Source organism: Pelodiscus sinensis, chromosome 1 (genome assembly GCF_052426305.1).
Source record: "Pelodiscus sinensis isolate ZL-2025 chromosome 1, ASM5242630v1, whole genome shotgun sequence".
NCBI classification, from domain to species: Eukaryota; Metazoa; Chordata; order Testudines; family Trionychidae; genus Pelodiscus; species Pelodiscus sinensis.
Genome location: NC_143052.1, coordinates 311,664,440 through 311,692,181, shown reverse-complemented (window position 1 = coordinate 311,692,181; position 27,742 = coordinate 311,664,440). Strand labels below are relative to the sequence as shown.

At 43.4% G+C, this 27,742-nt stretch overlaps 1 long non-coding RNA gene across 1 annotated transcript; it reads left to right on the top strand.

Annotated features, from left to right (window-relative positions):
* The first annotated feature begins 63 nt into the window (after positions 1-63).
* On the top strand, positions 64-27,536 carry LOC149525828 (uncharacterized). Its single transcript, XR_016348883.1, has 3 exons — positions 64-196; positions 810-972; positions 27,415-27,536. It is a non-coding gene; the product is annotated as an uncharacterized LOC149525828 (long non-coding RNA).
* The last annotated feature ends 206 nt before the right edge of the window (positions 27,537-27,742 follow it).

The following is a 27,742-nucleotide window of genomic DNA, read 5'->3' as shown; positions in this document are numbered from 1 at the left end:
GGGCGGGGCCTGGAGTCACGGGACCACGCCGTCCCCGGCGTCCGCAGGGGAGCGGGCCATCCAAAAGGCGCCTGACCATGGACCGGGGGAGAGGAGCGCTGGAGGCAGGACGGAGGAACCGAGCCCGTTGGGAGGCCCTGGGGAGGAGACGCGTGACCCGCGGCGGCTGAAGCCCCACCCAAGACAGGGGCTCCGGGTGAGTCTGTCCCCTTGCTGGGGGGGGAACGTGCCGAACAACCGGCCGGGAAGAAGTGACCCAGGGCGGGGCCGTGGTCCCCGCGAGTGGAGGGTTTGGGGGAACGTAACCCCCTCCACTGACTAGGGACTAGCGTCCCCGTCTTAGGGCCCTGGGTCGGGGCTCGGAGTGAGGGAGGGCCCGAGTCCCCTTCCCGGCGTCTGCGAGCCAGTGCGGGCTCTGACATCCCACACGGTCGGTCGGGAGCTAGGATCGGACGGAGGGCCAGGAATCCGATCAGCTGGTTAGGACGAGGGTCACCCGAACTCGGGGTGACCACCAGGGCAACGGGTTACAGCATCCCAGAATCATGGTTACTTTTTTTGCAACAGCATCACACTGTAGTTGAGCGTGGCGGTTGCCCATTTGAGAAACATGTACAAGACTTAGCTTAGGACTGGGACACCTTTAGCTCTCCCTGACAAAAGAGGTTGATCCAAGCAGCAGTGAGATACACACACACACACACACACACACACACACACACCCCTCTAATTTCTTATTAAAGATAAAACTTTCATAAGAATAATCCCTACTCATTAGATACATTGCTTCCTCTTCCTATTCTCCCCAGTGTTGCCTGTGGGTGAGGCTAAGACAGAGACTAAAGGATAGAGAATTGGTTGTAGTGAATACAAAGAAGATTTTCCGTTGAATCCACTGGCCACACACGCAACCTGCAGTTTTCCCTGGCTTTCTATCTGAGAGACTCATGCTGGATCCATCAAAGCACTTCAGTAAGTCCCAATAAAGACACTTGCATGCCTAAAGTTAACCATGAGCTCAAGAAATTTGCTGTATCATGGCCTAACTAAATGCAGCCTGTGATGTCCCCAGTCACCATGCAGGGTTTCCCAAAGTCTTAGCCTGAACATGAAGAGCAGAATCTGTAGCATGGACAGGACACTGGCATGCTCCATTCCCGCTCACAGCATGTTTATATGGGGCTGTGTAAATAATATAAAGAGTCCATATTTTCAACATCTACAAGTCAAACATTTCACTGTGGTATCTGGATATAAGATGATCCTTTTAAGACCTTGAAATACATTTGAGGAGGTGACCCCGGAGAAAGCTGGAACAAGATTTAATTTCTAAGATATATATGATTGTGATTGGAACAGATGTTGACAGGGCCACCAACAGGGAGGAGCAAAGGGGGAAGTTGCACCAGGGCCTGGTAATTTCAAAGGGCCCAGGGATTTGAGCTACTACTGCAGCAGCAACAGCAGCCATAGCCCTGGGCCCTTTAAATCATCACCAGAGCCCTATGTATTGAGATTCCGGTGGCACTGAGGCCTGGCCAAAAAAGGCTAGCCCCAAGTGCCACCCCTTTCACAAAGCCCCACCAGGGCCTGGAGTTGAGCCCCACCCGCATTGCCCAGATCTGGGCAAAGTCTGTGGCCAGTCCTGGATGCAGAAAAGAAAACACAGATGGAAAGATGAGAGGAATTTGTACAAAATGATTGATTTGAATGATGGGTCTTTATTTGGGAGAAGAATCTATGTATTTGATTTGTAGAGCTCAAAGAATATTTTTAAAATGTCTGTATCAAAGGTAATCAACTCCAGTTAGGGTCCATTATATATTTGCTGTGAGGAAGATGCTGTATTGGAGGGCTTGCACGAAAAGGAGAACATACTTGCAGAGGCGATGGTTTTGTCCGGGAAATATTTGTGTCCTGGGGATTCCCAACCTTCTTACTTAATGTTGCAGTAATGAAGCTGCATTTTAAACAGAACAAATTAATTTCTTAGCATCAGGAACTGATATTTCATGTTACAGGAAATATGCAACTTCTCCTATGTTTTTTTGGTACTCTCTAGTCCGGAACTCTTGGGACCTGACCAATTCTGAAGGAGAGAATTTTTTGGACCACAGGATGTCAATATTGTCTAGCAGCATTACCAACACTTCTACAGCTTACTGTGCTGCTAGAGGGCACTTAGGGGTAAATTAGAACTAAATAATAACACAGAACACTAAGAGATAGGACAGGTGGATGTAAACAAACTTTATGGGACCACAGGAAACTTGGCCACACACATGAAATGATGGATGAGAGAGTTCTGGATTAGAGAGGTTCAACCTGTATAGTAAATTATGTGCTGCCCTTGTAATGGAAAAACTTTCACATCAAGTAGGTACAAAGAGAGGTGCCTAAAATAACAAGTATCTACTAATTTGCTCACCTGTTTTAGCATACTCAGAGGTGGGCTCCCCAGCCAGCAAGCCAGTCTTTAGTCAGGTTCTTTGCATATTAGCCTGATCCTCAATAAGTAATGTAGGATGTAGCGTTGTGACTTGTCTCAGTAAAATGTTTTTAAAAACCCACAGTGACTTGCATGGTGACAAATGTCAGAAGGGTAGCCATTTTTGTCTGTCTATACAAAAGCAATGAGAAGTCCTGCGGTACCTTAAAAACTAACAGATTTATTTGGGCATAAGCTTTTGTAGTTGAAAAGCTCCTCGTTGTTTAATAAAAAAAATAGTGCCCCATCAGTGGTAGAGTAGGAGCAGGTTTCTTGACAATTGACAGAACATTAGAAGCCAGAGCTGGAGAGCGAGCAACCTGTTTATAACAGTCCTGGAAGACCAGACTGAGACAGCAGCCACAACATTTAGGAGAGGGGCTCAATTTTGTTTGAAAATGTTTGTTTCTTAAACTTCTGGAGGATCTTTTCTTCCACGAGAAATTATGAAAATTCTACTTGTCATTCCAAAAATGGATTATTTTTCAGAATTTTGGAATTTTTTATAGAATGGAAACTTCTAATCTCTAATCAACCCCCATATTCACCAGAACAGAGTTTTAGATTTTGCAGAGCACCATACACTGTACAAGTCCTGTCTTTGGCACCAAACAAGGCCCAAAAGAAAAATCTATAGGCAAGAAAACCCTTGACTGCAAAATTCCCAGGTCAGATAATATAAAGGAAGACACTCAAACTTTATTTAAAGACTTCAAATGTTGGAAAAGTTTCCACGCACACTGATGACGTGTTTTAGTCATTAATTAGCCTCATTTAAAAATGTTAACAGCAAACTAAAAATTATTAATGAGAGCACAGTTTTGTCCCCCTTATTTTTTAGATTTAAATTATGATAAAAGAAGACATGCCAACAGCTCTAGGCACCCTGACACAGCATTATAAATATATACTACCCCATTATTAAAATGAGCATTTCAACAGGCACTCAGCCAGACACATTACCCTAAGCCCAATTAAACAGGTTTCTATTGAAGCTTGGCTGGAAGATCACCATGTTTGGACTGTCTTGGACCATGGAGGTAAGTTTGTCAACCCTCCAAGAATTAAAGATCAATCTTTAATAAAGATGATGTCATAAGAGCTCCAGGAACAAGTCCAACTGAAATTAGCAACCCAACAAGGAGGGGAGCAAGTTCTGAGTTGTCGAGCCCTTTTACACAGAAAAGAGCAGTTCTGGTCCCAGGCCTCTCGGGGCTTTTTTTTGGATTAACCCAGACTTAATACCCCATCTGGAGACCAAAGTGTAGTGAATGCAAAAGCTGGAGTGCTGGTGTCATATGCTCCCAGCAAGACACCCCGCTCAGTGAGTCACTGCATTGTGCACTGGCTTCAGCCTGACTCATGCTGAGAGATCGCCCTGGGATTGTTTCAGACAGTTAGGATGGAAGAACTGGGCCCCCAGTTAGTTTCAGAGAAACCAACAACCCCTGTATAGCATATGTCATGTTTCACAGGGCCACGTTAGAGGGCAACCTGAGGGTTTCAACTGCAGCATCAACTGCAGGGGCTTTTGTGAAAACATGCAGCACACTGATGCAGCTGTTAAAACAAACTCTTCTTTACGGGAGATGAATGTTACAGGTGCATTCATTACTGCCTTTCTTTTTAGGAAATCTTTCCCTAGCTACAATGTTTTATTCTGTAGAATGAAAAAGGAGGTTGCTAAGTAGATTGCGAAGTCTGGGGTAAAGGGAATTCCACTCCCATAGGTTAAAGCCTGGGGAGGATAGCTAAGCAGTATCTGATACTTGAACACAGATACAAATCAGGAAAAGGCCTTTAATACACCTCAGGCCAACATTGCTACTGGTTTGAAAAATCACTAGTTTACAGTTAAAATTAGAACTGGTCAAAAATGTTTTGTCAAAAAAGTGACATCTTTCCATTTTCTCAATTAAAAATGATAACTAAAAAATTGATTTTCAGTCTCTCAGTGTTCCCCTTCCCCTCCTTTCTATATGCATCTTTTCTCATTTGCCACTGAAAAATCATGGGGGAATTAAAAAAAGATTAAGAGTTATTTTTTCCCCTCAAAAATGAATCCGATTTTTTTAAAATCTATGCACATTTTAATTTTCTAAATAAAAAAGGCATTTTGTCAGAATGATTGTTTACCAGATTTCAATCAGACCTACTTTAAAAATAGCAGTCTACACTTGACAAGCATTCTGTAAACTACGATACCCACATGAGGAAATGAGGAGACAGATTAACAGGGCCAAGCGTGTACCCAGAAGCCTCCTGCTACAGGACAAGCCCAAGAAAGAAACCAACAGACCACCACTGGCCATCACCTACAGTCCTCAGCTAAAACCTCTTCAACATATCATTAGTGATCTACAACCCATCCTGGACAATGATCCCTCGCTTTCACAGGCCTTGGGAGTCAGGCCAGTCCTCGCCCACAGACAACCCGCCAACCTGAAGCATATTCTCACCAGCAACTATACACCGCACCATAATAACTCTAACTCAGGAACCAATCCATGCAACAAACCTCAGTGCCAACTCTGCCCACATATATACGCCAGCAACACCATCACAGGACCTAACCAGATCAGCCATACTGTCACTGGTTCATTCTCCTGCACATCTACTAACGTAATAAACGTCATCATGTGCCAACAATGCCCCTCTGCTATATACATTGGCCAAACTGGACAGTCCCTACATAAAAGAATAAATGGACACAAATCAGATATTAGGAATGGCAATATACGAAACCCTGTAGGGTTTTTTCAATCTCCCTGAACACACAATTGCAGATCTAAAGGTAGCCATCCTGCAGCAAAAATAATTCAAGACCAGACTTCAAAGAGAAACTTCTGAGCTACAGTTCATCTTCAAGTTTGACACAATCATCTCAGGATTAAACAAAGACTGTGAATGGCTAGCTAACTACAAAAGCAGCTTCTCCTCTCTTGGTATTCACACCTCCAGATAAGCTACTAGAAGTGGGCCTCATACTCCCTGATTGGATCCACCTCGTCATGTCTAGCCTGATTCTGGCCTGCATATTTATACCTCCCTCTGGAAATTTCCACAACATGCATCTGACGAAGTGGGTCTTTGCCCATGAAAGCTTATGCTCCGACACTTCAGTTAGTCTATAAGGTGCCACAGGATTCCTCACCACTTTTGCAGATTCAGACTAACACGGCTACCCCTCTGATACTCATGCACTTTACTAGCAGACAATATTGGAAGGTGGCAAGATGATAGGGAACAGCCAGCGTGGATTTGTAAAGAACAACTCATGTCAAACCAATTTGAAAGCTTTCTTTGATAGGATGAGTCTTGTGGATAAGAGAGAAGTGGTAGATGTGGTATACCTAGACTTTAGTAAGGCATTTGATACGGTCTCGCATGATATTCTTATCAATAAATTAGGCAAATACAACTTAGATGGGGCTACTATAAGGTGGGTACATAACTGGCTGGATAACCGTACTCAGAGAGTAGTTATTAATGGTTCACAATCCTGCTGTAAAGGCTTAACAAGTGGGGTTCCACAGGGATCTGTATTGGTGCTGGCTCTCTTCAATACCTTCATCAACGATTTAGATATTGGCATAGAAAGTACGCTTATTAAGTTTGCAGATGATTCCAAGCTGGGAGGGGTTGCGACTGCTCTAGAGGATAGGGTCATAATTCAAAATGATCTGGACAAATTGGAGAAATGGTCTGAGGTAAACAGGATGAAGTTTAATAAAGACAAATGCAAAGTGCTCCACTTAGGAAGGAACAATCAGTTTCACGCATACAGAATGGGAAGCGACTGTCTAGGAAGGAGTACGGCAGAAGGGTATCTAGGGGTTATAGTGGACCACAAGCTGAACATGAGCCAGCAGTGTGATGCTGTTGCAAAGAAAGGAAACATGATTCTGGGATGCATGAACAGATGTGTTGTGAGCAATACACGAGAAGTCATTCTTCCACTCTACTCTGCACTGTTTAGGCCTCAGTTGGAGTATTGTGTCCAGTTCTCGGCACCGCATTTCAAAAAGGATGTGGAGAAATTAGAGAGGGTCCAGAGAAGAGCAACAAGAATGATGAAAGGTCTAGAGAACATGACCTATGAGGGAAGGCTGAAAGAATTGGGTTTGTTTAGTTTGGAAAAGAGAAGATTGAGGGGGGACATGATAGCAGTTTTCAGGTATTTAAAAGGGTGTCCTAAGGAGGAGGAAGAAAACTTGTTCATCTTGGCCTCTGAGGATAAAACAAGAAGCAATGGGCTTAAACTGCAGCAAGGGAGGTTTAGATTGGACATTAGGAAAAAGTTCCTAACTGTCAGGGTAGTCAAACACTGGAATAAATTGCCCAGGGAGGTTGTGGAATCTCCATCTGTGGAGATATTTAAGAGTAGGTTAGATAAATGTGTATCAGGGATGGTCTAGATAGTATTTGGTCCTGCCATGAGGGCAGGGGACTGGACTCGATGAGCTCTCGAGGTCCCTTCCAGTCCTAGTAATCTATGATTCTATATAAAGTATGCTGAATGGATGTAATATTATTACAGTTGCTCAAACCAGTGAGCAAACACATTGCTTCATTCTGAACAAACTGCATGTACCAAAGCTGTTCATCTGAAAGCCACGTGAAGATATTAGACTGTGCAGCCAGAAGTACGTGTCTATTTTGCAAGGTCATGAACCATAGATTAAATAAATGCTGCATTGGAAAATCATGCAAGTGAAAAGCAATGACATATAACTGGTGTTTTGGTTGCCATGGTTGAGAATGGTCAAAATTGACACCAAAAACTTCTAGCCTAACTACCCCTCATTGCTGTGAGACTAAAGTATGGATCTGAAGGACACTGATAGTTGTTCCTGACATATTTTTTCCACCAATCCTAATCAATTTTCAGTTGACCTCAAACACACCTGCTAGCTCAGCAGCAAGGCTGTGTTCCCCTGAATATTTGTTGTCCTTCTCAATTTGTTCTTACTAGAAAGCTTGAGCTAAAGGAAGGTGTAAATTTGACTCTGACCCATAGGAGAAAATGTGGTATTAATCAGTTCCTCCTGAGGAGGTCCTTTTACAGGCCTTCTCAGCCCCTTTTGGTCAAGTAGTTTCTTAGCCCTACTTATTATTTTTTCTAGTGTGCCTTTGTTCAAATGTTTCATATGTATAATTATTCTTCACAGTCCATCTCACAGCACTATATGGAACGTTTTACTGCAATCTACATACTGTGATACATTAGCAGCATTCCAGTTCACCACTCAGGGCAAGATTGTACCTACTCCAACACAGCTGCATAGGGGAAAGGTAAAGATTTCTGCACGCTCACTAAGTGTTAGAACAGGAATGGGCAACCAGGAATGAGGGATGGGTCACAGGAGTGGCCCTCCTTCACCTCAGTGGTCTGCAGCAGCCTATGGCCCACTGGGGTTCCACCTCTGGCCCTGTGGACCCCCTGTATTTGTCCATCGCCTCCCCCCCCATGCACCTCTCTCAAACACTGGGGTACCAGAGCCCTGCACTTACCTGCTCCTCACCATCCCTCCCAGCACTTTTGGCCTGTGTCTAGACTGGCATGATTTTGCACAAAATCTTGCCGCCTCTCTACACTGGCCACGAGTATTTGCGCAAGAACACTGACTTTGTAATGTACAAAATCAGTGGTTCTTGTGCAAATACTCTGATGCTCCCACTCAGGGATAAGCCCTCTTGTGGAAGTATTCTTGCACAGGAGGGCCAGTGTAGACAGGTAACATCCATTTCTTGCATAAGAAAGCCCGATGGCTAAAATGGCCATCTGAGCTTTCTTGTGCAAGAGAGCGTCTACACTGGCATAGATGCTTTTGCACAAAAGCAAATCTTTTGCGCAAAGGCACATGCCAGTATAGATGTTTTCTTGCACAAATACTTTTAATGGAAAAACTTTTCTGTTGAAAGTATTGTGCAAAATCATACCAGTCTAGACGCAGCCTTGGAGTATGCAAACTGCCTGATTCGTGCTTCATCCCCTCGCCTACTCCCCCCCATTTACCAGAACTAGAATGCTGTGAACAGCTGATTCGTGATATTCCATATCTGGGAGAGAGGGGTAGGAGCGGGGATGGAACATGAATCAGATGATTCACATGCTCCAAAAGTGCTGGGAAGGAAGTGCAGGGCTCTGGTGCCCTGGTGCATCAGAGGTGTGTAGAGAATGGCGGGGGGGGGGGAAGGGGGAGGGGCAGCCAGGAGGTTTGTGGGCTGCATGTGGAGCCCAGTAGATCCACTGCGTTAGAGTTACTAGGGTCTTAGTCCCAACTGCTGAGGGAAGCTCAAGAATTGCACTCCAGATGTTTTCCAATAGATACTTCAGTTGGAAAATGGCAGGAACTGGGCAAAGTTTTAGCCCCAAATCTTCCCTTAAACTAGTCTCTGGAGTTGGCTAGCTATAGTGTGTGTGTGTTTGGGAGGGCAGTAAGTAACACCTTGAAAAGGGCTGTTAGCAAGCCCCTTTGTCCCCGTGCACCTTGGATGCCCCCATACTCTAGTTTTTGCATAAAATACACCAGCTAGTTTTCAATCAGTAACTACGCTGAAGAATGATTACTGTTCCAAGGATATTTTTATGTTACAAATAGAGACCTTGGCATAGGCCTATTCATGATAATGTCTTTATTAATTATATGATATTCCAAACTGATAGTCTCTTCTCCCAAAGCTATAGTGAGGAAAAAGAAAGATGGAAAAAGACTTTTCAAAGAGCGCTGGGTGAGGAGTCTGCAGGGATTAGAGGCAAAAGAGATGCAGCAACAGAAGTGAGTAGATAGTATTATACACACACATATGTAACAGTCCTAACACTCATGAACATTCGTGGGAGGAAGGCATGTAAGTAATAGACCCATTGTCATTCTCTATAAACAAATGGGTATTTTTTAAATAATACTGGATGATACCTTCAGCTGGTTTGAATTTACTTAGCTCTGTAGAGAGCTACTACAGTAGATGGGTTGCATGGGACTATTATATTGCCATACTAATTTCAACCCCCAATATTTGATATTAATTTTAACTAGCCTTTTTCATATTTACTTTTTAAATGTTCTGAAATCCTCCAATTTTCTGTTGAAAAAAACCTGCAAAATGCAAGAACTGAGTTCCCAGTTAAGAAAAATTCTTAATTTTCATCATTGTTTATGGGAAATGTTAATCCTCCTTGAACACACAGAGAAAAATAAACTATTCTTCTATCCATAAATGAATTGAAGACCTTCTACATATCACATATATAGTAGGGAAGCTCCAACGCCAAAATATCAATTAAGTTCAGCTTAATGTTAGAGTACACGTAATGCAAGCAAGTGACCGGTTCACATTGAGAATAGCCTGATACTGCTCTTAGCCAAAGTACTTGCTCCATCAGCTTAAGTGGTAACGGCCAACATTTTAGAGCAGAAGGTTTTGTGTTTAATAACCATTATAAAGGTCCAATGAATAAGCAACCCCTTGTCAATAGAAGAAACCTAGCCATAAAAGTAACTAAACATTTAAAATGTCTTATCTTCAGAATGTAATTTCCAAATATAAATTTGCTTATGTAAAAATTATGAAACCAAGAGTGCAGAGTTAAAAACATGATAAACATTATTTATACTAAGACAGATAACAATAACAATGAAAGCGCATCCAATAGGTTTTTACACTTTCAAAATCGGGACTCTCTGCTCCGGCAACATCCATGGTCCGGCAGAGCCGCAGATGTTGCTGGACCAGAGAGTCCCAGAGGCAAAGAGCTGAAGCCAGCCAGGAGAATGCAGGGCTGGGAAGCTCTGGCTGGGCCAGCAGTGGCTGGGCCAGGTGGTGCCTGGGGAGCCCTGGTCCGGCCAGAGAACCCCCGGCCTCAGCAGGACCATGTGGTGAACAGGGAGCCCCCGCCCCGGGCAGGGAACCCCTGGTGTCAGCCAGGCCAAGCAGCAAATAGGGAGTCCCTGCCCCGCCTGGGGAACCCCTTGCAGCAGCAGGGCCAGGCGGCAGCACAGGCAGCCCCAGGGAAGCCAGGTCGGAGCAGGACTGGCCCCCGCAGCGGAGCTGGTGGCAGCCAGGCAGCACCAGCCAGGGAATCCCGGGAAACACCCAGTGGCAGCTGGCTGGGCAGCTGGGTGGCCCCAGCCAGAGAACTCCCCGATGTTGTCAGGGGCAGGTGGCCAGGGAGCCCCAGCCAGGGAACCCCTGGAATTCCCAGTGCAGTGAGGTTGGGGTGGCCAGGTAGCCCTGGCCAGAGAACCCCCAGCAGCAGCGAGGCAGGCAGCAGTAGGTGAGCCTTGGTCAGGGAGCCCTGGGGAATCCCAAACGGTAGCGAGGCTGTGGCATCTGAACAGGCTGGTGGTGTCTAGGTGGCCCCGGCAGCAGAACCTGGGGAACTCCGGGTAGCAGCAAGAAGGAGCCCCAGTTTTGGAAGCCTGGGAGTGGGACAGCCAACATGGGAACACTGACCTCCCCTGGTCTGGCAAGCCGCCTGGTTTGGGACTGCTCAGGTCCTGACAGTGCCGGACCAAGAAGGTCCAACCTGTAGTTGCATGTTACATTTTCAGGAGTTGTGCGTGTGTTCCAGTCAACACCAAACAAACAGACTGGCAGACCACTGTTTCCATTGGACCAGAACAAATTGTGGCAGTATCAAGAAAATGCATCTGGGAGTTATGTCTACTGACTACTGTGAAATCCTTCTTCACAACTCAATAAGAAAATGAGCTAGTGGTATTGCCGCTGGGCTTTTTAGCCTGAAGATACCAGGAGAGGCATTCTAGGGGCAGAATTGGCAGAGCTCTACTTCATCACAGCAACCCTCAACTGACCATTAAGGCCCTCGTATCAGAGGAATAAATTAAAGCTTCATGAGACGTTGTCTAAGGGTACGGCTACATTAGCAACCCTAGTTCGAACTAGGGTGGCTAGTGCAGCCATACCCTAAGTTACATCAAGGCCCATGCCTGCCCTTAGTAATTGGCTCCCTGGTGCTTCCCATCACAAGAAGAAGGTGATCAGAGAGGGTGTGCAGTCCCTAATGGATGAAGGAGGTAACCTAGTGACAGAGGATGTGGGGAAAGCTGAAGTACTCAATTCTTTCTTTGCCTCTGTATTCACGGACAAGGTCGGCTCCTGGACTTCTGTGCTAAGTGACGCAAGATGGGAAGAAGATGGACAGCCCTTGGTGGGTAAAGAACAGGTTAGGAACTATTTAGAAAAGCTAAACGTACACAAATCCATGCGTCCAGACTTAATGCACCCGAGGGTACTGAGGGAGTTGGCAAATGTCATTGAGGAGCCTTTGGCCATTATCTTTGAAAAGTCGTGGAGATCGGGAGAAATCCCAGATGACTGGAAAAAGGCAAATGTAGTGCCCATCTTCAAAAAAGGGAAGAAGGACGATCCAGGGAACTATAGGCCGGTCAGTCTTACCTCGGTTCCCGGAAAAATCATGGAAGGGATCCTAAAGGAATCCATTTTGAGACACTTGGATGAGAGGAAAGTGATCAGGAATAGTCAGCATGGATTCACAAAGGGCAAGTCGTGCCTGACCAATCTGATTAGCTTCTATGATGAGGTAACTGGCTCGGTGGACATGGGAAAGTCAGTGGATGTTATATACCTTGACTTTAGCAAGGCTTTTGATACCGTCTCCCACAATATTCTTGCCAGCAAGTTAAGAGAATGTGGATTGGATAAATGGACGGTAAGATGGATAGAAAGATGGCTAGAAGGCCGGGCCCAGCGGGTAGTGATCAACGGTTCGATGTCAGGATGGCGGTCGGTTTCTAGTGGAGTGCCCCAAGGTTCGGTTCTAGGACCAGTTTTGTTCAATATCTTTATTAATGACCTGGATGAGGGGATAGATTGCACCCTCAGCAAGTTTGCAGATGACACTAAGCTGGGGGGAGAGGTAGATACGCTTAAGGGCAGAGATAGGATCCAGAGTGACTTAGACAAATTGGAGGATTGGGCCACTAGAAATCTCATGAGATTCAACAAAGACAAATGTAGAGTCCTGCACTTGGGACGGAAGAATCCCAAGCATAGTTACAGGCTGGGGACCAGCCAGTTAAGTTGTAGTTCTGCAGAAAAGGACCTGGGGGTTACAGTGGATGAGAAGCTAGATATGAGTCAACAGTGTGCCCTTGTAGCCAAGAAGGCTAATGGCATATTAGGATGCATTAAGAGGAGCATTGCCAGCAGATCCAGAGATGTCATTATTCCCCTTTATTCGGCTTTGGTGAGGCCACATCTGGAGTATTGTGTCCAGTTCTGGGCCCCCCACTACAAAAAGGATGCGGAAGAGTTGGAGAGGGTCCAGCGGAGGGCAACCAAAATGATTAGGGGGCCGGAGCATATGACCTCCGAGGAGATGCTGAGGGACTTGGGTCTGTTTAGTCTGCAGAAGCGAAGGGGGGATTTGATAGCAGCCTTCAACTTCCTGAAGGGAGGTTCCAAAGAGGCTGGAGAGAGGCTGTTCTCAGTAGTGACAGATGGCAGAACAAGGAGCAATGGTCTCAAGTTGTGGTGGGAGAGGTCCAGATTGGATATTAGGAAAAACTATTTTACTAGAAGGGTAGTGAAGCATTGGAATGGGTTACCTAGGTAAGTAGTGGAGTCTCCATCCCTAGAGGTATTTAAGTCTCGGCTTGACAAAGCCCTGGCCGGGTTGATTTAGATGGGATTGGTCCTGCCTACAGCAGGGGGCTGGACTTGACGACCTTCTGGGGTCTCTTCCAGTTCTATGATTCTATAAGGGGATGGTTGGATGAAATAACATGATCTTGGTAACTAATTGACCATTCATTATCAGTTGGAAATAGGTCAATGGAGGGATGATAGGAGTTGCTCTAGGGAACTTTCTGGGTGTCTGGCTGGTGAGTCTTGCCCACATGCTCAGGGTTTAGCTGATCGCCATATTTGGGGTCGGGAAGGAATTTTCCTCCAGGGTAGATTGGCAGAGGCCCTGGAGGTTTTTCGCCTTCCTCTGTAGCATTGGGCACAGATTACAGCTGAAGGACTCTCTGCATGTTGGGTCCTTCAAAGTATTTGAATGCTTCAATATCTTTGATATAGGTGAGAGGATTATTCTAAGAGGGGTGGTTGAGATTCTGTGGCCTGCACTGTGCAGGGGGTCAGACTAGATGATCATAATGGTCCCTTCTGACCTTAAAGTCTATGAGTCTATGAGAATCCTCACCCCTTTCTTACTCATTGGCAGAGGAGACAATCACACCCTCTATATTTATATAGCCCTTAGTGCAATGGGGACCAAATCCTAAGTAGGAACTCTGGCACTATTATACAGACAAATGGAATACAGCTTGAACTTGACACTCTAAGCTTAGAGGCAGCAAAGGCCAAAGGAATCAGTAGCTGATGGATCATCATTTCATGACTACTGCTATAATTCTTCACTAAAGAAAGAGAAATACTGAATTCAGCTCTAGGGAGATTAAGTCTGAGTAATTTCTTATGCCTATGCTAATATGTAGCTCCAAAATTCTAATGGGCAATAAGAAAGAAAGAAAGACACAGAATATCTATCTGTTTTCAGCAAGCCAAACATTCTGCAAGCTCTCTGCACATGTAAATACAAAATATTGTGATAGAGCCCTTACAAGAAGTTAGTTTCTGCAATCAGCCTTTCCTCTTTTTATTTTAGGAAGCATTTTTTTCTTTCCTGGCCCTAAAAGCCCATACATTTGATAGGGATGAAAGATGTGGTTAGTGCTGTGACATCAGGTCCTTAGGTTGATTGCTAAAATGAAACTTGTATTAGATCATCAAATGCATCTGGTGAGAACTGAAAACTGGAGCACAAGGCCCAGAATACAGAATATCCCCTTTCTGTCATTTTCCCTTTCACTGGTCATTTTGCAAAGTCATTGTTATCACTCAATTCAGAAAACACAAGACTGTTAAAACACAGTCTCTAATCTGTAGTCAGAAAGAGAGGAGGGGAGAGGACAAACCATGGGCCAGAGCAGACAAACAACCGCATACAAAGGAATCCAATGCATCAGGGAAGGGCAGACAAATAAGCAGTGGCAAATTTCTAAAGTGCTTGTACACAAATGCTTGGAGTCTGATTACTAAGATGGGTGAACTAGAGTATCTCGTATTAAATGAGGAGACTGACATGATAGACATCACTGAAACCTGGTGGAATGAGGAAAATCTGTGGGACACAATCATACTGGGATATAAAATAGATAGAAAGGATAGAGCAGGCCGAGTGGGTGGCGGAGTGGTACTGTATGTGAAAGATAATGTAGAATCAAACGAAATAAAAATATTAAGTGAATCAACATGTTCAATAGAATCGCTATGGATAGTAATTCCATGCTCCAATAATAAGAAATTAGCAGTAGGGATATATTACCGACCACCTGACCAGGACAGCGATACTGACATTGAAATGCTAAGGGAGATTAGAGAGGCTACCAAAATAAAGAACTCTATAATAATGGGGGATTTTAATTACCCCCATATTGACTGGATACATGTCACCTCAGGAAGAGAGGTGGAGATAAAATTTCTCAATGGCTTAAATGACTGCTTCTTGGAGCAGCTGGTGCAGGAACACACAAGGGGAGAGGCAATTCTCAGTTTAGTCCTGAGTGGAGTGCAGGATCAGGTCCAGGATATAACCGTTACCGGACCGCTTGGGAATAGTGACCATAATATAATAACATTCAACATTCCTGTGGTGGAAAGAACACCTCAGCAGTCCAGCATCCTGGCATTTAATTTCAAAAAGGGGAATTACACAAAAATGAGGAGGTTAGTGAAACAGAAATTAAAAGGCACAGAGACTAGAGCCAAATCCCTGAAAGCTGCATGGAAACTTTTTAAAGACACCATAATAGAGGCCCAACTTAAATGTATACCCCAAATTAAAAAACATAGCAAGAGACCTAAAAAAGAGTCACTGCGGCTTAACCACCATGTAAAAGAAGCAGTGAGGGACAAAAAGGTATCTTTTAAGAAGTGGAAGTCCAGTCCTAGTGAGATAAATAGAAGAGAACATAAACACTGTCAAATCAAGTGTAAAAATGTAATAAGAAAAGCAAAAAAAGATTTTGAGGAACAGCTAGCCAAAAACTCAAAAAGAAATAACAAAATGTTTTTTAAGTACATTAGAAGCAGGAAGCCTGCTAAAAAACCTGAGGGTCCCCTACATGATCGAGCTATAAAAGGATCAATCAAGGACGATAAAGTCATTGCGAAGAAACTAAATGATTTCTTTGCTTCAGTCTTTACAGCTGAGGACGTTGGGGAGATTCCTGAATCTGCACTGTCCTTTGTGGGTGATGAATCTGAGGAACTGTCCCGGATTGCAGTGTCTTTAGAGGAGGTTTTGGAACAAATAGAAAAACTTAATGTTAACAAATCTCCGGGACCGGATGCCATTCATCCAAGGGTTCTAAAAGAACTCAAATGGGAAATTGCTGAGCTATTATCTGTGGTTTGTAACCTATCCTTTAAATCGGCTTCCGTACCTAATGTCTGGACGGTAGCCAACATGACACCAATATTTAAAAAGGGCTCTAGAGGCGATCCTGACAATTACAGACCGGTAAGTCTAACTTCAGTACCGGGCAAATTAGTAGAAACAATAGTAAAGAATAAAATTGAGAAGCATGTAGAAGAACATAATTTGTTGGACAAAAGTCAACATGGCTTCTGTAAAGGGAAATCCTGTCTTACTAATCTGTTAGGGTACGTCTACACTACAACGTTAATTCAAACTAAGCTAATTCGAACTAACGGATCCAGACTAAAAAACTAGTTCGAATTAGCATTTTGCTAATTTGAACTAGCATGTCCACATTAAGTGGACCCTGAACCGGGCTTAAGGATGGCCGGAAGCAGTGCCGGCAGGGCATCAGAGGAGGAATTAGAGTGTGGAGATGCTTTCTCAGGCTAGCCGAGGGCTGTGCTTAAAGGGTCCCTACCCTCACCCCGGACAGACAGTTCTCAGGAGTGCCCCGCTTGCAGAGCAGTCCTGGCTTGGATTGCGTGGACTACCCACACTGGGCACATCACAGCACTCGGCCATCAGACCGGCTGCACTTGCCGCAGGCTGCCATCTGGGGAGAGGGGGCAATTGGGGGGCTGCAGGAGAGCTTCTACCCCCAGAAGCCCGCAGAGCCAGCCCAGTCCTCCCCATCGGGGGCTCGTGCCCCATTCCTCCCTCACCTCCTTCCACTTACCCCTCCCTAGCCCCTCTTCTTGATGTACAAAATAAAGGACACGTGTCTTCCAAAATGGAATCTGTCTTTATTGAACAAAAGTGGGGGAGACCAGGAAAAGGAGGTGGGAGAGGGGAAGAGAGAGGGTGGGAGAGGGGAGGGCAACTACAATGATGAGGGGTTTGGAACAAGTCCCATATGAAAATAAGCTAAAGAGACTGGGACTTTTCAGCTTAGAAAAGAGGAGAAGGAGGGGGGACAGGATAGAGGTCTCTAAAAGCAGGAGTGGGGTGGAGAGGGTGCATACAGAAAAGTTCTTCATTAGTTCCCATACTAGAAGGACTAGAGGACACCAAAGGAAAGGAATGGGTAGCAGGCTTCAAACTAGTAACACAAAGTTGTTCTTCACAAAGCAGAGTCAACCTGTGGAACTCCTTGCTCCAGGAGGCTGTGAAGGCTAGAACTAGAACAGAGTTTAAAGAGAAGTGAGATAAGTGTCTTTCTGCCTGTTCTCCAAGGCTACAAGTGAGCTCTTGTTTGTATGGATGGATGTTTTTAAGTCAGATGTTTATAACTCAGGGATTGCCTGAACACAGCCTGGTGACATCAGGTAACAGTCTGTCATGGATTACATCCATACACACAGTGATGAAAAATATATTCATTACAAATGTAAAGGAAAATTAATGTATAGGAAAACTTGAGTATTGAAATTTCTCTGGTATTTTGCCATTCATTGATCTTTCTAGTCAAACAGGGCTTGTTCCCTAATAGTTATGGAAGAATGCAAATAATGAAGTCACAGGGAAACAAAATGGGCCATGTTGCAAAGGCTGGGGAAAAGCTGGGGATGATCGGCGAATATCCTGCTTCCTGTATTAAACATTAATGCAGAGATCCAAACATAACTAAAGTGCAGTTGTTCCTGGTTTGTGGTCAGGGAAAAATAATGGTGAATCATCTTCAGAACCAACAGATGACATAAAGATGGCCCATGGTGAGTAGATTACAAGCCAGCACAGCCGCGCAGCGCGGTCTGCACATGCGCAGTGTGCCGAACCGCACAGCTGGCGAGCGGGACTCGCTGCCACTTGGTGAGTCCCTGTTTATGGGCCTCACTGTAACATTCATTTTCCTCACAGACACAGTACAGGAGCAGAAGCTCAATAGAATGTGTCATATAGCAACATGCCTTACCTTACTTGGTGCCTTCTATGGGTACGTCTAAACTACATGCCTCCGTCGACGGAGGCATGTAGATTAGCCAGATCGGCAGAGGGAAATGAAGCCGCGATTAAAATAATCGCGGCTTCATTTAAATTTAAATGGCTGCCCCGCTCTGCCGATCAGCTGTTTGTCGGCAGATCGGGGCAGTCTAGACGCGCCGCGCCGACAAAGAAGCCTTTGTTAAGTCCGGTGCGGAGGGTGTCGAATTTTAGCATGAATGCCAGTTCAGAGGATTCCCTTTCAAGTGCAGATTTGAATGTCTTCTGAAGTAGGATGCAGGTTAGCAGGTCATTGAGACTGTGTCCTTTCTGGTTGAAATGACAAGAAACTGTTTTCTCTTTGTGATCTTGTCTGATATCTGTTTTGTGGGCATTAATCCTTTGGCGAAGTGTCTGAGATGTTTGTCCAATGTACATAGCAGACGGACACTTTCGGCACATGATAGCATAGATTATATTTCTGGATGCGCAGGAATATGTGTTCTTGATCTTATAACTCACTTGGTTAGGTCCAATAATGGTATCAGCAGAATGAATATGTGGACAAAGCTGGCAACGGGGTTTGTTGCAAGGGAAGGTACCAGGGTTGGTATTAGTGTGGTACGTCCTGTGGTGATTGGTAAGAATCATCTTGAGGTTAGGTGGTTGTCTATAGGAGACTATGGGTCTGTCTCCCAGAGCCTCTTTGAGTATGGTATCCTGTTCCAATATAGGCTGTAGTTTATTGATAATGTGTTGGACAGGTTTAAGTTGGCATTCAAATCTGCACTTGAAAGGGAATCCTCTGAACTGGCATTCATGCTAAAATTCGCCACCCTCCGCACCGGACTTAACAAAGACCCCAACTATCTTACACATTACAAAGATAGCTTCCCCAATTATCACCTCTAATACTATTAACTCACAGACATTTCCCCTTCCCCACCTCTAATATCATTAACTCACTGGCATTCACCTTCCTTCCCCCCCACCACATCCCCCTTCTGTTCTGTAATGTGATTTGTCCTTTTCATGTGTGTTCATTTTCTTAAATTGTATCCTTTGGTATATATGGTTGTGACTGTTTTCTTCCATTATTTGATCTGAGGAAGTGGGTCTGGCCCACGAAAGCTCATCATCTAATAAACCATCTTGTTAGTCTTTAAAGTGCTACATTGTCCTATAAAGACTAAGAAAATGCTTGCAACTTTTAAAATATGCCAGTTACTTGCTGTTTGATGCACAAAGCTATTTTTAAAAAATTCCAGTATGTAATAGGTACTTTCCAGGCAGAAAAGAAAGAATCATCCCTGCTCCAAACAGCTAACAGTCTAAGCTTAGGTTGGTGGACAAATAGACATTGAATTATAGATTCTTTACCATTCCTGCCAATCCTTTTTTGTGTGGCTATTCTTTCTGCTTCCAAATCAAATTTAATACAACAAAAATTGCTTTCCAGAAAAAAAAAATCTTATATAACGCTGGTATGGGTCTGTCACCATGAAATAAAGAGATTAGATGTCCATGTAGATCAGGGTCTTGCCTTGATCTGGCCCCAAGGCTCAGGGTTCCCATCTTCCTTTTTTTTTTTTTTTTTTTTTTTTTTTGCTTCTCTCTTGTGTGTAGTTCCCAGCTGGCTTTTCTGTGGGTCTGGGAATGGAGATTATAACTGAAATATTCGTACTACTGAACAAAACAATATGGTTGTTCTTTCCAAAATGTACAACTGAGCACAGACCAGTGTAACTTTGAAAATTTACTAGACAGAAGAAAAATGCTGCTTTTAATCATCTTAATGCACATGAACAAGCACAGAAACAATTTCCTTACCTTCTCATTTTCTTAAATTTTCCCCCTTTATTGTTTTAGTCCTAAACATTTTTCATGGCACTAGACTGTATTTTTTTTTGGGGGGGGGGTGGTTTTTTGGGGGGTTTTTTTGTCCCTTTTGCTGCCTGATTGGTCAGTTTCAGTTCCAAATGAGGTCTGGGGTTTGACTGGTAAGTTTGTAATTCTGGTGTTTGTAACTCTGAGGTTCTACTGTATTTCTAATTGTTAGATAGCTAGAAATGGGCATATCTGCTGAAAGAATGTGAGTTTGAGAAGATAGCTGTCTGAAAGCAGCAGTCCTTTCCCTCCCTGAGAATCCTTTGGTGTACAGTGAAAGTCAGTGTTAAGTTAATTTTTTTCCCCCAACATTACTATGAGGTGGTTTACACTAGAATATTAGATCAGTTTAACTTCTTCAGACAGAGGTGTGAAGAATCCACACTTCTGAGTGGAGTGAGGTGACAGAACTAGCTACTGCCTCATGGGAGGGCGGATCACCTACTTTGGCACGGTAATCCCTTTGGTTGGCATAAGTAGTATCTACACTTACCTGCTACAACGGGTCTCCTGCAGTGGTGCCACTATAGTTTAAATGTAGACAAACGATTTAAAAGTGCCTCCACACTCATCTGTTCTGTCAATCTGTCCAGTCAAAGCAATATTCACTTCCTTACTTCCCAAAATACATTTTTACCATCTTTAACACCAGTTACCACTGCAAAACCAATGCAGATATGGGAGAGTCTAATGTGGCTGCCCTGGCTCATCCACTTCTAATGGAGCAGTTAATTAAGTTTCCTGTGCATGTGCTTAGCTTTTCCTTCCCAGCTCCAATAAAGACAATGAGCTTCTGTGGGTGTAACTGAACACACATATTGAAAACAATGGTATTGAATAAGTGTAGCAGAGTTATCATCAGACCTGCAAAGTCTTTATTACTGGAGACAATGAGCAAACTAGAAAGAACATAACCTGAGTTCCTATTCCAGGATAGAATTTGTATGGATGGCAATTAGGAAACAATATATGTACTCATAATTGGCATAAAACCGACATGAAAAACTTTTATTATTAACAACAGCATCCCAGTAATGCCTAGAGACCCCAGATAAGATCAGAGACTCATTCAAATAGGAATTGTGCAAGTATGGAAACTACACCTCGCCTGAGGAACTTTCAATCTAAATAGATCAGCGGAAGTGAGGGAGAAAAGAAGCAATCTGATCCCTATTTTACAAATGAGGAACTGAGGCAGAGTCATTTAAGTAACTTAGTCTAGGTCACACAGGAACTTTGTAGCAAACCCAGGCATCAAACCCGGAAGGCCAGGAACAATGATTTAACCACATGCTCAGACTTCTTAGGTAGATTCACCATACTGAAAAAATGACCCCTCCCACGTCATTTATTTTAAACATAGATTTTGTTCAGTTCCATAAAATCTATGTGGGTTCTTGAAAGTCATGAGCTTCCAAAGGCTACTTCTACACTGTTCGTTTTTTGCAGAAAAGGAAATGCAAGTGAAGTGCTCATTAGTAAATCTTGCACTCTCATTTGCACATTCTCTTCCGATCCTTTTTGTGGAAGAGGTTTTTGAAAAAAAAACAAAAAACCCCACAGTGAATAGGAATAAGGGTTCTTGCGCAAAAGGTTTTTTTTTTTTTCCAAAAAATGGCCCCATTTACACTGCATTTTTTCCATAAAAACCTCTTCCGCATATGCAAATGAGAGCGTAAGATTTGCTAATGCACACTTCATTTGCATTTCCACTTCTGCAAAAAACAAATAGTGTAGACGTAGCCAAAAGGAAGCTTAAAAACCTGTTAAAAAGGGAAGAATCCTAGGCACTGGGGTTATAATAGTGGAGATGTTTGCAACAAAGGGAGACAGTTTACATAGAAGCTGAAGTTAACCTATGGAATTCACTCTTGCAAGAAATAAGTCTGATCACAGACTTCTCCCCACTTGCAGCAAGAAATGCAAACTCATTTATTTGACTGAGCTGCTTGTGACAGATGCAATAATCACAAACAACAAAAAACCCATAAGCCAACTAAACATTTTCTCCTAAAAAAAAGAAAGAAACATTTTGCATACTGTGATAAGGATTAGAAAAACAAACAGAGTAATGAATAAGTGGCACCCAGTGTGAAGTTAATGCATGGGAAATCTTGTGGGGGTTGCCTCTGCTGAAATAAACTTGGTTAAGAATAGTTAGAGAGCACAAAAGCAAAAGTGAGTAAAAAAATTAACAGAATAAGTTCTTCATTTCAGCCTATGGAGGAAGTTCTGAAAATGAGTCACTTTAAACAGGACTCTTGAGTTAAACAGTACTTCAGCCTCTGTTTCAAATATTGCCAGCGCCTGCCTTTAAATATGGGACATTTGAGCCTACCGTAGGTGTTAAAGTAAAGTTCCTGCACCAGGGTTTTTCTAACTAACCTGACAGGTGTAAAAGGCATGGTCAGGTAGAAAGTACTACCACTCCTTTCCTAAACTATCACTACACAAATCCCAACTGCAGGAATCAAATTTTCCCCCTTTAACATGGAAACTCAGGTCATTCAAGTAGCAGACTGGCAACCGTCCTCCACAGCACCTCAGAGCTATTCAGAGCACACAGGCAGGCGTAAGGGCAGGCAGCCCAGAATGAAGCACTAATAGAGCCAATAGCAGCCTCTGTCCTCATCAGGTCTGGGGTACAGGTTGGAGGCAGTGTCTTACAATCACCTGTATGTAACTGCCTCTCTGTCCATGCCTGCGTACTAACCAGACAAGTGGATCTCTCCTGGTGGTGCAGAGGTGAGCCCTTCCTCTTCAGTTTTCACAGCCAGAGAATGCACTCTCCTGGTCAACGAGAGGACCACATGTACTTTGTCCCCGGGGGCTGTGGAGCAAGTTCTTCAGCTGTCACCTAGGACTTTGTGTGGAAATGCTGGGGGAGAAGGACCCACTAGCAGTCCTTCTGGGATTTGGCTTCACATTGTGCCTTTCACAAGGAACCCATTCTGGAAACCATTCAGCATCTAGTTTAAGGCTAGTTTTTGCCCTCCTCTTATGAGGCCGTGCAAGAGACAGTAAGACCCTGTCTACTCTCAAATGGCCATGGAAAGGGCCACACAGAATGGCAGCCTCTATGCTGAGGGAAGTGCAAGGGCTAATGCAAAGATGATTTCCCCACAAACCTCAGGGAAAAATTCAGCAGAGGTGGGATAGGGAGAAAGTGAACTCATGCTTCCCTCCTCCCTGCATGTACCAGCAAATAAAGCCTACAGTACAGGGCAAAGAGGCTGCACCCTTTAAAGGGGTACGGTGTATCAGTGCTGCGTCTGAAGTAGTGCAGCTTCATTTGGCACCTAGTGTGTATAAGACCTGCTCCAAAGCTTACTGAAGACAATGGAAGTTTTTCTGTTTACTTCAGTGAACTTTGGAGCAGGCCTATAAAATGGACGAGCCTCATTTCAGGAAAGATCATAAGCATTCAATGAGTCTACTCTACCATTACTTAATTGTACGGGGTCCTAACTTACCACTTACCAGGCCCAAATATGGAATGAAGACCAAACTGAGGGACACAAAAATATTATTCATGTAGAACACTTACAATGTTGTGAGATTACTGTAATCAGCTCTACATCTAATCTCCCTCTTATGACTCTGCATTTGTAATCTTCGTCATCTCCAGCAATAAAAGTGGAAGGACAGAAAATTTGCCATTTGATGGGTATAAAGGCGAGATTGGAAGGTGAATGACAATTTGGCTCCGTGTAAAACTTCCAGCAGGCTCAGAATGTAGGAGCAGACTCTGAATATAATCTTCATAAATGGTCAATTTTTCATAAATAAAAATGTGAACTGTAGCTTTTCCTGGTGAATTTAATAAATGCAGATATGAAAAATATATTTGTCAGACTGAATACTCAGACAGCATAGCAAAAAGGATTGAACGTCTTAGCTATCAAAAGTCTTGTAATAACAGATGTACAGTATAATAAAGTTCACAAGTGGACTAACAGAAACGTTTCTCATGATTTCATGACTTTTTATGGTAATTCTTTCTTCTGAGCATCAGCCAATACACTTGAGTCACTCTTGAACTCTTCATTAAGGACAGGGTCAAGTGTTGCCTAAAATACATGTATTCAGAACTTGTCTCAGTTCTCTCATCCAACACAATGACCAGTGAATATTCAACAGTGAATCACTAGATTCTACTTCACTTTTTCACATATCTGAAGAAGATTAAAAACACTGAATGACAAAATATAGAATGTATTGTATCAGAAATTATACATAGTTCCTAGTGCAATGGAGAAATGCTGATAGGCACTTTTGCCTACAGCACTAAAATTCCCTGCTCAGTCAGTGGGACTATTCAACAAGCATTGTTTCTCATAGAATGATTACTTACCAGCATAAAGATCCTAGGTATGAAGCTTTAGATGGCAAGGTCATGAGCTTTTTTTATATAGTATTAAGATGCTTCATTGTGTGGAAAATAAATATTACAAAATAAATATTACAGAACAGCTCTTAGTCTAACATGCTATCGCTTTCAATAACTTTCATCTCCGAGGTTGAAATTTCCCAATTTGGGGCCAGGCTTTCTACTGCCCTCAGTTTCCATTAAGTACAGCAGAGTGCGGGGTGCTAGTGAGCTGGTTGTGGCTCCCTGATTCTCTGGTTCAGCTTTGGCCCTTGCCCCTGTAAGAGAATCCTAGATGCTGCTCTAATTAGTGTGGGCTAGTCATGGGCTTCATTGACCTTGGCATTTTTCTGATTTGTATGAGGAACAAGATCATTTCCCTGAATGACATTTCCTCAGAATGACAGAGCACAACGTGGCTTACATCTGTCTTTTAAGTATCACCCATTTTCAGCTGTGCCAAAGCACAGCTCAGCCACAGGCATCTTTGTATTAGCTTCAGTCAGAATAAAATGGGGCCCTAGGGTCCCTCTTCTGCAGTTAAATACACGCTTAACTTTATGCATGTGAGTAGTTCCATGGTGAAATACAACAGATACCTCTTACGCAGTCACAGTGCCGGATACTGCTGGGAGGAGGGCTATTTCTCCTTGTGCTGCAGCTTAGCTCCATTGTCACTAAGCTGTGCACCCAAAATGCAACAGTACGCTGATATTTGGCTGAAGTACCCTATGAAAGAAATTCATCCATTGCTTGCTGTAGCATTCCATGGAGCGCAAATGAGGCCTGCTGCTCACTGAAATCCACCAGAACTGAGTACGGCTCCTTACTCTTCCGTAGAAGCATCTGGGATTTTTTTCCACATAGGATCATTCTAGCTCCTTTATTTTATACTAAATAATCCTTTTTAAAGACTGATTCATCAGAGCTCATCAGATTTGAGGTCAAAAAACTTTAAGGGACTCCATAATCTTTCCACATATAGAAGTGGCCAGATTCAGAGCTTAGTTAAATCTGGACAAACCTTATTAGCATCACTAAATTTCCTCTGGATTTTCAGAATTTGCACTAGAATGCTTAAATAGAAACTTTCACACGGGCAGGTATTACAAAGCATGTAGTTTTAAGTGATTTCTCTCGCACGGCACTTACACTTATGTAGTCACGTCCTCTGCAGTCAATCAACACATGTAGACTAGATATCAAGCCAGAAGTGTGCTGCAATGTGCATTAATGGCACCAAGGTAATGTTGGAAAGCTGAGATTGGTCAGCAAGCAAATGTGTTGACTGAGGTTAAGAAAACTAACATCCCTCTGCCCCTGTGGTTTTTGCACCTGAATCATATGAAAGGAAGATAAAGAAAGTGGGCTGCTCTTAAATATCTCCAGAGATGGAGATTCCACAACCTCCCTAGGCAATTTATTCCAGTGTTTAACCACCCTGACAGTTAGGAAGTTTTCCTAATGTCTAACCTAAACTTTCCTTGCTGCAGTTTAAGCCCATTGTGTCTTCTCCTAGGCTACGTCTACACTGGCCCCTTTTCCGAAAGGGGCATGGTAATTTCAGAGATCATAATAGGGAAATCCGCGGGGGATTTAAATATCCCCCGCGGCATTTAAATAAAAATGTCCGCCGCTTTTTTCCGGCTTTTTTTGCCTCATTAGAGACAAACACAAATACAACAGAGCTTCTTTCCACTGTAGTCCAACGCAAGGGGGACTATTTTGGATTACAGTTTTATTTTAGGCTTCCAAGAAGTCTGAAAGGGGGAGAATGTGTGTGTATACGCACACATGCACATACTTTAGTTCCTCTCTCACTACAACTACAGGGCACCCCTCTTTCACAAAAGCCTATGCAACTGAAGCACCGATTAGCATATTGTCATGCTTCATTTGCATAATTCATTAGAGGCCATTTTTGCGCAAGAGTCTTTGTGCAAAAAAGAGCCATCTACACAGCTCCTTTTTGCACAAAAACACCCTCTTGCGCAAGAGCTATTCTTTCTGAAAAAGTTGAGAAGAATGGCTCTTGTGAAAGAGGGTGTTTTTGCCCAAAAAGGAGCTGTGTAGAGGGCTACTTTTTGTGCAAAAGCCTCTTGTGCAAAAATGTCCCCTGATTAATTATGCAAATGAAGCAGGGAAATATGCTAATCTGCACTTTGTTTGCATAGGCTTTTGTGCTAAAGAGATGCAGTGTAGACATACAAGTGTTAGTCCTCCTCTTAAGTGCTGTTTACACTAGATTTTTATTTTGATAAAGCTATGTCCCTCGGTCGGTCGGCTGTGTGAAAAATCCTGACCCTTGAGAGTCATCTATACTAGCCAGTGTAGACTAGTGCTAGGTCAAGAGGAGACTTCTCCCATTGACCTAGCTACCCCTTCTTGGGGAGGTGATGTACCTCCACCAAGGAGAGAACTCCTATTACTGTGGGCACTACTTATGCTGAAGTGCTACAGTGGTGCAGCTGTAGCATTCTGAGTGTAGCCAAACCCTTAAAGATTCATCCCCAAACATCCAATAGTACAATAATGTTGTACTGTCTTCCTGGGTTATGAATTTTTGACAACTGTCCTGCAAATCCTTGAATTCCAGCAAGAAATTGTAGCCCTTCTTATAGGCAGAAGAGGAGAGTCAACCTTTTCCATCCAACCTCCAGCTGAAGATCCAGACACCTCAGCCACTCTTACGGGAGATTCTAACAGAAGACACATTAAATTAGTTTACCAAATGAGAGGCTCAGTTTTTCAAAGCAGTGGTTCCCTAAAATCAATCACTTGAAGTAGTACAGGTAGTGCAGGTAGCATAATCTATCCTTATTATTGCCCAATGCTGTCAATTCTAGGACCTTGCCTTCAGATGCTTATAACTTTGCAAAACTTAAGCCAGACATTTTCTCACTTGGTTTCAGCCTCAGGCTGAAACTTTGGAAAGTTTCAGAGAAGATGATTCAGCCATTACTGAGAAAATGCCCTCCATAAGACAGAAGTCCATGGGGAAAAAAAAAATAGTTTGCAATCATGGAATTAAAAACTGGACCATAATGTGCACACACATGGGAGCTGAGTTCATTGAACAGGCAATCTTAAGTGTGACATTTCCTACCTTTTGAATGTTTGACTTTGCAACCTTAACATCATTTTAGTCTCATTTTAATATATTATTATCTACAATGAATAAAAGCAAATTCTAAACTTCAAGATATGTAACTGTGTTTAAAATGAATCATTGTGTTAATTGATGACATATTAATTTCCTTTCCTATGCAGCACACGGCGACCAGTCTCCCTTTGATGGAAGGGGGGGAGTACTGGCTCATGCCTTTGCACCAAGCCCAGGGGTAGGAGGAGATACTCATTTTGATGAAGCTGAGAAATGGTCACAAAATCATATAGGTAAAGTATTTCCTGTGCCCTTCGCAACAAATTCAGCTCCTTCTACACAAAGCCCTGGCGTTTTCTTCCTATAACTGTTCGTCCCTCTCTCTCATATATAATGTAACATACTTACCTTTGCCTGCCATAGCATATATATAAGGTCTGTATTCTGTGGAGCTTAAATCACTTTACAAAAGTGGGAGAGCAATATTATCCTGGT